Raw genomic sequence first — 12,961 nt, forward strand, 5'->3', positions numbered from 1 at the left:
GCAATAGTTTTTTACCTTAAACTTGTCGCCGTTTTTAAATAATGGCTTCACTTTTGAAATTTTCAGCCTTTCTGGAAAAGCTCCTTCACTGAAAGATAAATTGGCTATGTGTGCAAAGGGCTTTGCGATTTGTGGTGCTGTCCTTGTTATGATTGGCACAGGCACCTCATCTATGCCAGCTGACATTTTGGGTTTCAAGCTTTGTATCACTTTCAACACTTTACCCTCATTTGTTGGCTCTACCCTCATCCTACAAGCTGTTTTTGGATATTCAAGTTTTTCTTCGTTTGTAAATTTTAAACTTAATGAAGTTGTTGCGTTTATGAAATAATTGTTAATATAATTTGGCAAATCTTGTTTATTAGTATTGACATTTTTAAAATTTTTGAGGCTAATGTCCTGGTTTTCACAACTCTTCCCCGTTCCAGTCTTCACAATACCCCATATGGCTTTTGATTTGTTTTCAGACTGTCTTATAAAACTGTCATTACTCATGAATTTTGCTTTAGCAATTACTTTTCTATATACCCTCTTGTAATTCCTGACATATTCTGTGAATTGTGGGTCTGTGGATGTTTTCATTTTAGAAATTAGTCTCTTTAGAGTTCCACAGGAAGTTTTGATGCCAGCTGTGATCCAAGAACTTGGCTTTGTATTGCCATGTGACCTGATTTTTGACAGCTTTTTTGGAAAACACATTTCAAAATATCCCATGAAAATGGAAGAAAATGTGTTATATGGATCATTTGTATTTGTTAGGGATAGCACTTCTGCTCAAGCCTCATTAGTTAGCATATTTATGAATTCTACACAGTTTTCTGTAGAAAAATTTCTTTTATACATGAGGTGTGGCTTTTTTTTTTTTCTCTCTTTCAGTGGCCTTGAAGGAATTTTGAGGACAAGAGCATTGTGGTTTGATAATCCCAAATCAGTATTTGTTAATTCAACTTCTGTGCGCCCTACATTTGAAAATATATTATCAATAAGACTGACTGTATTATTTGTTATTCTTGTGGGTGTGTGTATGTGTGGAAACAGGTTGAAACTACATAACAGATTTAGGAACTGGTCTTTTAGCCTACTTTCACTCATAAGATTAATATTGAAGTCACGACACACAACTACAGTGGCTCTATCAGTGAACAGAGTGTTAAACAATATTTCTAATTGGTTAAAGAATATGTCTGCATCACCAGTAGGTGGTCTGTATATTGCTATGACTATGACTTTTCCCTGTATTTCATTCAATTGCACAGCTGCTGCTTCAAAATGATTTTCCACACTCAATGATTCAGCTTCACACCTTCTTTTATAACTGATACTTGGTTTGGTAAATATACATACACCTCCATTTTTGGTATTTTTTCTACAATTTTGGCTTGCCAACTTAAATGGATGAATATTAATGCTACTTACTTCAAAACTTCTGCACCAATGCTCCACAATGCACATGCAGTCAATATTTGCACTGTTCATAGCTAGCTCAAGTTCTAATGATTTATTTCTAAGACACTGAATGTTTAAGCTTAGAATCTGCAGGTGATGAGGATGAGAACTGGTTACATTTGTATTTACATTTTGTGGTGTCATACTCTGTTCCTTGCCCTGGCGAGGTACCAAACATCCTCCAGAAGGACAGGTTTTCTGCACCTTGTAGGTCGTTCACTGGGATATGGTGAGTTACTTGCTGCTGCTGCTGCTGGTGTAGCTCCCAGTGTCATCGATGCTGTCATTTCTGTTGTTGTTGTTGATGATGATGATGATGGTGTAGCTGTTTCTGATACTTCAGGTGTTGGTTCTGTTGTTATTGATATGCTTCCTTGTGAACTGCTAGCACTTGGGGTGTTTTCTTGCCATGTCAGAACATCACACTTGTCTTGTAGTGGTGATGCTTCATTTTCAGATTTACCAAGTAGTTTGTGGGTCTTGTCCTTGAAGGCATTACATTTGAAGTGTCACAACTTACTTTCGTTTTGGCATTCACTATTTCTATTATTTTTGCAATTACGAAATTTTTTCCTAATTTGACTATAGTATGTAAGGTGTGGATTCGAAAAAATTTAAAATCAAATGCACATTACACTACAAAACATTACTCTAAGTCATAACTGTCTGACATTGGTTAAACTTGAAAGATTTTTGTTTCTTTCTCATTTGCAAAAATAGCAAAAACTCAAGATGTGCAGTAGCATAGATTTACTATCATTACTTTATGAAAAAAGAATAAAGTCGCCATTGCATAACATAATTACTATTCAAATCAAGAGTATTGGGATGGAAGTCATACCAAATCAGCACCCCACTTTTCTACTCCACTCTGAGCACTATTCCCCTTCAACCAGAAAATTAAATCCTCACAAAATCACAAAATGTTACCAAATGGTTGACCTGTTAGAATATTCACATTAGTTTAGTACCACAGTTATCAGTTAATCAGAAAAATTATTGTTCTTCATTCCAGTGTAACCACACAGAATATAAATAGAAATTTTCAGATAACCTTTAGGTTCAATGATGCAGCATTATATGACTTGTACCTCACTAAAATATTGCTCTTTCTGTTAAGCTCTCATTTCTATCTGCAGTATCATGAATTGCACAATCTAAACAGTACCCAATGTTACCCAGTTCACAATTAGATAATCAAATCAGTTACACTAAATTTGTTTGTATACAGTTACCTTTTTCATAATCATGTCTGTCAGCTCCATTATTTCACTTACATTTCTTACTTCGTTAACTAGTGGAGTGCCTTCTCAAAAAATATCCCTACTGCAGAGACAGGCTCCCTAACCATTAAGACCCTAACATTATTCAATGTTTTATTGTTTCATTATTGCTTCATTCTCTAATAAATAAATGCCTACTCTGCTTGTCTAATGCACAATTGATTCTACTGACAAACACTCCACAGTAACAGATCCTTATGCTAAGGCAAACTAACTCTCATTACCAATCAGATAAAATTATTACTCAGAAAAACTACTATTTCCCTGTATTCCATCAAACTGCTTGATATTTTAGCCTGAAGGGTGATATACATACAAATCTCACTAATACATTCCACACACATTACTCCAGGCAACTATGCTTAAAGGTGGAATTCCTTATTGTTAGAAAAGGCTGTTCCATGACACAGATAGATAGTTATCTCCACATACTGATTGCACTGAACACAAACACTTCTATTATACAACATTTAATATTAGGACCTCATATTTAAGATGGTTTTTACTGCATATTTCCTCTGCTGCTGCACCAAATTATACTAATTGCACACATGGGCTGATTACTTCAGATGTTAATTATCCTCCACATATGCTGACACCTTTCATTTTCTGTTTAACTTACCTCTTTGACAGAAATTCTTTAACCATTGTACCAATCTACTTTCTTCCATCCTCTTATGATTCCATTGCTTATCACTAACACAACATAATACACACATATATACACACATAGAAACACTGTAGAAACCTTTTCTAAAATATTCTTATAGTAAAGCATCCTACTATACATAATTACATGAAAGTTGAAGATAGAATGGTTTTGATTCACTTATAAACTGCAGATAGGATAGGAGAAGAGTCTGACTGCCTCAGGAAACATGAAAATTGAGACAGACAGCTGGGGCAAGCATTATTGCCACATAATAAATCCAATACAGAATGTTGAACCCCCTACTTGCTAATTGCACAAGAAATTAGTCCCAAATATTACATCAAAGCTGAGATTTTTGATCACCAACAAATTGCACTCCAACAGCTGTCCTGCCAATTCCATAGTTAATAGTACCTTTTGTTTCACACTTTTTGATAGCTTACTAGTAGCAGCAATAATTTTCATTCCAGAAACATGCATCACTAGTATACACTCTGTGTTCTTAATAGATTCAAAAAATGCCTGAAAATGCCATTCAAATCACTACTACTGTCCAGTAAACACTTAACATGTATACCTTGTACACTTGCTGTTATTACAGGGTGCCACACTTCCTTTATACTTACCACATTGCTATCATTATCGATAATACATTAAAATACCACATCCTCATCACTACTGGATTCATCATTGCTATCACCATTACAACTGCTGTCAGAATCAGACCCACTTTCACTGTCTCTATGCTTTAGATTTTGTACCTCTTCCACCTTTTTCTCCATTTCAGTTGATTTTGAATCTACATTTTCATTTACTTTTTCCAGTTTTTCCTCTACCACTATGGCACACTTGGTTTCTACATCCGTTTCTAAATCATTTTTAATCTGATTGATGTGGTTCTCAAGTTTAATCCTATTTTCAACACATTGTTTCATGGAAAGCTGCACGTTTTTACTATTGTCATCACAAAGCTTGTTTTCCTCTTCCACACATTTATAACTCAATGTTAATTTCTCATTAGTATTATCACAATCTTGAATTATTGCATCAAACTTCTTATTTAATTCTGAAAGATTAGAGCTGACTACTTGAATCTCCTTTTTAATTCCTTTCTTCAGTTCATCCTTTACGCTAACCTTGCCAGTTCTAATGCTATCAGTTTCCTTTTCCACCCTATTAATGTCTTCTTTCATACTTATGCTACTCATAATTTGCCTTAACATCGCTTCCACTTTCCCATAGTGATTATTGTCCTGCGAATCAGTTCCCATTAAGTCTGTTTATTTAACAACTTAACCTCTACAGCTCTGTCCTCAGTCACACTGTCTTGTTCATTAAGTCCACACATTATGTATCACTTAATATGAAATGTCTTTTGCTATAAAATTACCTAGTTTTTTAGTTAATCGTATGTTTATACTGCTGCTGCTGCAGTTGTCATCTCGATTTGTTGTCTGATGTAAGTTGTAATTCTCTTTTTCTTTTCTTCTTTATTATAATTTCATTCCCCTGCCCAGATGGGCCAGGGTGGGGCTGGCAGCGGCACAGTCCACCGCTCTTCAGCCAAATGGCTTTACAAAAATACCAGAGAGGGGGACTCTTATATAAATAGGGGGACATAAAAACACAGGAAATGGAGATGATGGGAGTTAAAATATACACTAATACAGGGACATGCACTAGGGGACAGTTAAAAAGTTGACATAAAATTAAAAGAACACAGCTAGCAATTCAAAGTGCACTTAAAAAACACTGGAGGCAAACACAAGTTAAAAGTCGGCCACAGGATAAAAATCACACAGAGTGAGACACTTAAAAAACCACTGGAAACAACAGAGCATTCATGAAGAATAAAAACCGCTGGTAACGACCTGCTGAGGTACTAGAGGCTGGAGAGGAGGGAAAAAGAGGGAAAGAAGGTGCGGTGGGGGGGGGGGGGGGGGGAGCAGTGGGGGTGGGAAGAAGAGGAAAAGAAGGGAGGGCCGGAAGCACACCAAGAGGCAGGAGCTGGGTGGGGCGGGAGATCAATAGAGAAGACAAGGCAGGAGGGACCACAGAGACACAGACAGGGAAGGCATGGGAGAGGTAGGTGGTGGGGAGGGGGAAAAACTGCTCAAGGAAAGGAATGGGAGGGGACAGGGAGCCCTGAGGAGTAGGGGGGAGGAAGATGGGGTTAGAGTTGGTAGGACGGGTAGATGTCAGGTCGAAGCTCATCACCCAGAAGGGGTAGGTGCTGGATGTTGCATTGGGAAAAGAGATGGATGGTGTGGAGGTGGAGAGAGGACAGAACACAATGGTAAAAGCACGGCAACGAGCTGGGTGTGGAGAGGAAGGGGGACACCAGGGGGTAGGGGGTGGGTGGTGGGGGGATCGAGTAGGCAGATGATATACAGGGTGCAGATGTGTTCAACGAAAAGGAGAAGGTGTTGTGGAAGAGAATGAGGTCATAGAAGATGTGCGTGGGGGACGGAAGGCCGATTCGGAAGGTGTGGTGGAGTCCATGGTGTTCCAGGATTTGGAGGGCTTTATAGAATCTGGGAGGGGCAGAAATCCAAGCAACACTGGCATAACAAAGGATGAGGTGGATCAAGGATTTGTAGGTGTGAGGGACGGTGGAAGGATACAGTCCCCATGTCTGGCCGGACAAGTGTTTCAGGAGGCGGAGTCTGTTGTGGGCTTTGTGTTGGATTGTAAGGAGATGGGGAGTCCATGTGAGGTGGGGGTGAGGCAAAGGTATTTCACGGTAGGAGTAAAGTGGATAGGATGACCATAAATGGCTAGGTAGAAATCATTTAAATAGAAGGAGCAGGTGGTGCGGCCTTTGATGATCGCCTGGGTCTTGGAGAGGTTGCACCAAGTGGTGAACTGGTCAAGATGGTTTGGAGGGTACACTGGGACCATTGAGGCGGTGTCATCAGCAAATTGCAGGAGATGAACAGGAGGGGGAGGTTTGGGCATCAGCAATATACAGGAGATAGAGGAGAGGGGAAAGAACTGAGCCTTGAGGCACGCCAGCAGAGGGATAGAGAAGATGGGAGTTGGAATTGTGGATAGTGACATAGGATGGATGATGGGAGAGGAAGGAAGCACTGAGATGGACAAAATTGATAGGGAGAGCATAGGTCTGGAGTTTGAAGAGGAGCCCGGGATGTCTGATATGGTCATAGGCATTCTGGAGGTCAAGGAAACAAAGATAGCGGAGCGATGGGAGTTGAGTTGGAGGGAAAGAAGATGGGTAAGGTTAAGGAGCTGGTCGTCAGCTGAGAAAGAGGGCTGGTAGCCACACTGGGTAAGGGAAAGGAGGTGGTGCTGGTTAAAGTGGCGGTGAAGACGCGGGAGAGGATGGTCTCGAAGACCTTACTGAACACAGAGGTGAAGCATGTGGGACAATAGGAAAAAGTGTTGGATGGAGATTTGTTGGTTTTAGGGAACAGATGGACACAGGAAGTCTTCCACAGGTTGGGGTAAAAGCCAGTGGAGAGGAGGACGTTGTACAAGGTGGCAAGGACAGCCAGGAAGGACAGGGGGGATTCCTTGATGTGGTGGTAGGTGATGTCATCATGTCCAGGGGTGATGTTGCATTTGGAGTGGAGAATGAGTGTGATGTTGTGTGCAGTGATGGGAGTGTTGATGTCTGAAGAGGGTTACTGATCCAAGTACTGGCAACTAGGGGCAATCGGTGGCACAGAGGTATTAATGCGGTCAAGGGCTGTGGGGAAGAGGAAGTAATCTAAATGGGGATTGCCAGGAATGGAGAAGACCTTAGACAGGCGGGAAGCAAAATGGTTTGGTTTACTGAGGGAGTCAGGGAAGGAACAATGGTCATGGAGAACAGGGTAATCCGGGGTGGGATGGTTACCAGTAAGGCAGTGGAAGGCTGACCAGTGCTTGGAGGAGTTGACAGGGAAAGTGGAGTTGAGGTGTGTGCATGTCTGGTGCCAGTCCCATTATATCTTTGCTGTAAGGAGGTTCCGTATGTGTCACTGTAATTGCTGATGGTGGATGAATGTATCCCTGTCACGAGTGCGGAGAAAGGAGCAGTAGAGCCTGCGGGATTCACGAAGAAGGATGGCCTGTGGAGGAAGCATAGGGCAGTGAGGGTGGATGAGTTTGGTAGGGCTGTGGGCTTCCACAACGTCAGTGATGGTCTTCTGAAGGAAGGACGAGGCATGGATGATGTCAGCGGGATGGTGAAAGGTGAGGGGTTGGCTTTCGACCTGTGAGGCAATGGATTCCTGGTAGGCATCCCGGTCAGTGTGTTGGTAGTCATGGATGGACTTTAGAGGGGCAGCTGGGTGGGGGGGGGGCACAGGCAGAGGAGACAGTGAGAAGGATGGGGAGGTGGGCACTACCAATGGGATCACGGACGTCCATGGCGATATGACCAAGGAGGGTGGGGCAAGCGAGGAAAACATCTGAGGTGGAGTTACTTTCAGGATGGGTGTGTTGTGGGAGAGGTAAAAGGTCACCATGGAGGGTGGCTAGGAACTGATGCCACTGCCAAAGGGTGGCAGGGTCACGGCTGTGGATGTTGAGGTCGGCAGCGATCACATAGGTAGAGAAGCTATGGTCAACATGGGAAATGAAGTCGTAAGTGAGAGGCGCTGCAGGACAGATATAGATAGTTGCACAAGTGATGGTGAGAGAGGGAAAAAAGATTCTGAGGAGATGTTCAGTAGGGTCATTGAGTAGGGGTTGTGGCTGGACAGGGAGATGCTCGAGGTGGCCAATAGCGACCCCACCTCAGGCAAGGGGTAGGGGATTGTCAGTGCGGTGAAGGAGATAGGGAGAGATGCGAACAGCATGGTGAGGTTGGAAGGTTTCATTAAGGATGAAGGAGTTGACCCGGTGCTGGGATAGGACATGCATGAAGAGGTATTTGATGGCAGGGAGGGAGCAAATGTTTAGGTAGAGGAGACAATACTGTTGACATGCCAGGAGGTGGGAGGGAGGGAAGGTAGTGGTGTGAGGGTGTCTAAGTGGGTAAAGGTAAAGTGGGCCTGGTTGTGGGAGTATGTGGCATAGGTATTTAAAAATGGAAAACACAGTGGGCGCCAAGGGAAATCTGCTGGAGGGTGTGGGGGCATTGGAAGGGATGGATGTTCTGCAGGACGATGGTCAGGAGCCGGATGACGTCTTCAGCTGTAGGGGGAGGGCAGAGGGAATTGTTGGGGGTGGATGGGCTGGTCAATGGGGTGAACGGGGCAGTGAGCTCAGGGTTGGTGGGAGGGGGTTTGGCTTTGCATTTGGAGGAGTAGGTGGGGTTCATTGCAGGAAGGGGGAGAGGCAAGGTTAGGGCAGTGTTTAAGGAAGTGGGAGACTTTACAATGGGGGCAAGTGGGGGGGGGGGGGGGGTTCTTGCAGTTTTGGGTGAGGTGGTCATTGTACAGAAGACAGTGCTGGCAGCAGTAGGATTGAGGAGGGGAACAGGACAGGTCAACGGGGTGGCGGCAGTTGAAAATCTCGGCTCCCTGTGCGAGGAGGTGATCGATGGAGGAGGCCAGAGGAATTGTAAATACAGCCACCAATCAGATTTCCATGGCGGGTTGGGCTTTCAGTTCCACCAACACCGCTGCGATCGCAGGGCTGAGTTTTGTGATCACAGCGGTGAGGGTTGGTGGACAAGGGGGTTGGTGCTGATGAGGAGAGGAGGATGTAAGGAAAGGGGTGAGGGATTCATTGGGGTCAAAGGTGATACGGGAAAGAGGTGGAAGAGGATTTGATGCAAACAAAGTCTCTGTGAGGGATAAGTTGGGTAATGGGGCACTGGGGATGTATTTTTGGATTTCAAGGGTTAGGGCGCGAGCATCTAGAAATTTCAGATCAGAGTTGGCAAGGATGAAAGTATACAGGGTGGGGGCTGGGGAGGCGGGAGGAGGGGTAGTATCCATGGCGGGAGAAGAGGGAAGCATGGCGGGAAGTGGTTTTCTGGAGTAAGAGGTGGAGGTGAAGTCGCCACTTGGGCACTTGTGTGGTTTTTTGACAGGTGTGGCCTGGGAGGAGTGGTGAGAGACTGGATGGATGGGGAGGTGGTGGGAGGCAGGCCTCTCTTGTGAGGCAGCGGCACTGGGAAGGGATGTGGGGTCCTCTGTGGTGGCAACTGTGGTGCGTCAGGCGGTGACTTGGTTGTGGAAGCCAGAGTAGTTGGAGCAGGGAGAGGGGGGAGAGGGGGAAGTTGCCTCGGCAGGTGATAGCATTGGGAAAGGCAGGAGCAGGAGCAGTAGCAGTTGCAAGAGGAGGGGTGGGAGCAAGAGCAGGAGCAACATACAGTTGGGGATACAGGGATGAGGAGGATATAGAAGGAGAGGAGGCTGTGAGTAGGAGAGGTGGAGTAGACAGGTGGAGGGAGAACTCCACAAGGTTACAATGGGTGCAGGGGAAGGGGAAGTGTAGATGACGGTGGTAGTGGAGGTGTCCATGATGTAATTCTCTCGACGAGGCGTCTTGTTTATCTCCCGTCAGCTGTGTCCACCTGCTTGCTGATTGGCTGCTCCTGTACTCAGTGGCTGCTTCCATAGAACCCACTCGCTGATTGGTTGCTGTTATACTGTGGCCATGTAACCCATGCACTGATCAGCTGTTGCACCATTGCACTGTAAATCGCTTTTGAGTTCACTGTTCAGATTTCACGAGTCCTTGTTTATTGTGGCTATGCACAATATTCCTTACCTGGGACACCACATGTGGTGGTTCGCCTTCTTTATTTCTTCGTTTATTGTCCTCAGTGTCGATGTACTGGCAGAAAAAATCGGGGGTGGTAGTGCAGTACTGTCTATTGTAAATGATGTAGCCCACAGAAGCACATTTGTGTTTAACAGTAGTTTACTTTCACAGTTCACAACCCCCCCTCCCCCTAAATAATACACAGTTATATATGGCCAGTGCACTATTGTTTTAATTTTCCATAAGCCTCATTAATAGTTTGCAGGCGAACCTCCACATACTGCTACAATAGTTTACTATTGAACATCTACGAGCAGTAAAAACTTAAACACAAAGTTCACAGTTCTTGAAGAATAGAAAGGTACATATGGAGCAGACACTGTCATTGTTTTTACACATAGCCTAATTGTGTAACACTTATTTCACAGTTAAATTTAAGCACTGTTGTTGCTCTAACCGACATAGATTTCTCGACTTAACTTTGGCTGTGGACTGTCTGTCTCGATACCAAAAATTGAGCCCTTATATATCCTCACAATAATAGGTGCTGAAACTACACATTGTTTGAAGTTTAATTTACAGAAATTACAATTAAAACTTAACTCATTAAATTAACTGAATACATTGAAAAATTCATTCCTTTCAACAGTTTCTTCTACAACAAGGTTTAGACCAAATTATTTGTTTAAATCATGAAATTAACAAATATCATTACACAAACAATACATTTGACACAACTATTAATTGCTTCGGAATGAATTAAGGGCTGGCTTTGGTAACATGTTTTCAAATAGAAAGAATGCTATTGTTTCGTCTCCCAAATGTTTATAATTAGTACACAACTTATATTTGTTTATACGTCAACAATAGAATTTAAGTTATGAAACAATTACTGATTTCACTCTATAATGAAAGATACTAACTAGAAATAGTCAAAGTAAATTAGAACATCAATTACCTACATAAAACTAAGCACAAAATTTGATCTTGTGTTATATTCTTTAAAGCTGAGGGCCAACCTTTCTTTTTTAGTTGGTCTGAACTGAAGATTTAGTGGCATAATTTTATAAGTACATAAATTACACAGAACATGTGTAAGGTGATCAAAACTCCATCAGAGCCAAGGCCAGGTTTGTTAGGTAGGTTCTTCTTCTGAATCTTTTCTCTGGATTGTTTGCAAAAAACAAGACCTGGGAATTTATCCCAGCAATATCCAGATAACGAAAAAACAACGCTAAGGTCCATCTTCTTGTGGTCCTTTGTGTAGAGTAGGATGTACAGATATAATCCATAGTATCGACTCCACCTTTTGTTGCATTATAGTCCAAATTTACAACAGACTTGCCTGTAGCGGTGTTGTTTTCAGCAGTTTCATGCATTGACGACAGTAAAGGCACAGCCTTGTTCCTTTTTGTTTGGCACGAAATAAGGTAGAAGTCATCTTGAAATCCGAAAAGACAATTTCCAATTTCTCGCGATCTGTTGGGCAAGAATTCTGGAGGAATTTCCTTCTTGTTCTTTTTCAATGGTCCAAGGAACGTTAGCCCATTTTCTAAAAGATGCTGGGCTACCGGGTAACTACTGTAGTAGTTGTCCGTAGTTACATTCCTGTGAGTTCCCTTTATTGGCTCAACCAATCTTTTCACAATATCCATTGGCTGGTTAGATGCAACATATGGTTCAGGATTCTGTATGCTGCAGTATACTTCAAAATTAAAAGTATAAAATGTCTTGCTATTGCACAATGCATACACCCTCAATCCATACATAGCGGGATTATTGGGCATGTACTGAACAAAACCACAACGTCTGCGAAATGGGACAATCATTTCGTCTATGGTTGTGAACTCCCCTGGACTGTAGTTATTTCTGCACTTGTTCAGAAATGCTGAGTGGAGATTGCGGATGGCAGCAAGTTTATCAGTTGCTAGTCGTTCTTTTCTTGTAGAAGTATCGTCAAACCTCAGTGACCGCAGCAAGAAGAAATTGCTTGTGGCTAAATGCTGACCTTAGAATAATCATTCCTGTTGCATTTGATGCCCACAGTTCTAATACATTTGTGCGTCCTCCTTTTTGTACAGAAATGAGAAACAGTGCTCTTAAAAGAGCCGTTATTTCAGAAGCAGAAGTAGTTTTGCAATCTCTAGCCCTTGAGTAATTCACAGATGATCTCTTGTTATTTACGTACTTGTTTGTGTTTGCAACGACATAATCAATTATCTCAGGATCAAACAATTTGAGGAAACTTTCAATTTCTGTTTTAGCTTTTCTACCATTGTGTTTCAAGCCAGGTTTACGTTTTGGTTTCCCTGGTAGTGCTAACGGATTATTTATCCACAAAGTTTCTTGGTCCTTACCAATATAAAAATAGCAGTCATCATGTGGCATTCCTTTCACTTAATTCCCATCAATGCATGACTGCTCAGATTCACTGGAATGATCTGCAGTTTCAATTATTTCTGCTTCCTCATCGCTGTCAGAGAAATCTGAGTAATTTTCGTCGTCAGATGATTGCAGAAGAAGACGCTCAATTTCTTCTGGTGTTAGCCCTTTCCTTTGTGCGGACGTGGGAGACAATAAAATAATTATAATACCAAAGCAATGTTAATAACAAAATAATCATTCACCCATAGAGTTGTAAAACAAAGCCCCTAATCATCAAATCATTTGACAGTGGTACGTCTACATGTACTTACATTACCGGGCGCGTGTGGTATGCAGTGCCGTCTCAGTGCAGTCGTCCACTTCACAGGTGACTCACAGCTGTTATGGTGAGTATAATGACGGTGCAGTAATGCAGTTTGGCACGCGACTAAACAATCGAAGCATATCTAGCACCACTGTTGTGTGCTCGGCACGCTGACGTAATTATTGAACTAAAACAAAATTGGCGGCACTGTATGCCACCACGCACCCG

The sequence above is a fragment of the Schistocerca americana genome, chromosome 5, assembly GCF_021461395.2.
Source record: "Schistocerca americana isolate TAMUIC-IGC-003095 chromosome 5, iqSchAmer2.1, whole genome shotgun sequence".
Classification (NCBI taxonomy): Eukaryota; Metazoa; Arthropoda; class Insecta; order Orthoptera; family Acrididae; genus Schistocerca; species Schistocerca americana.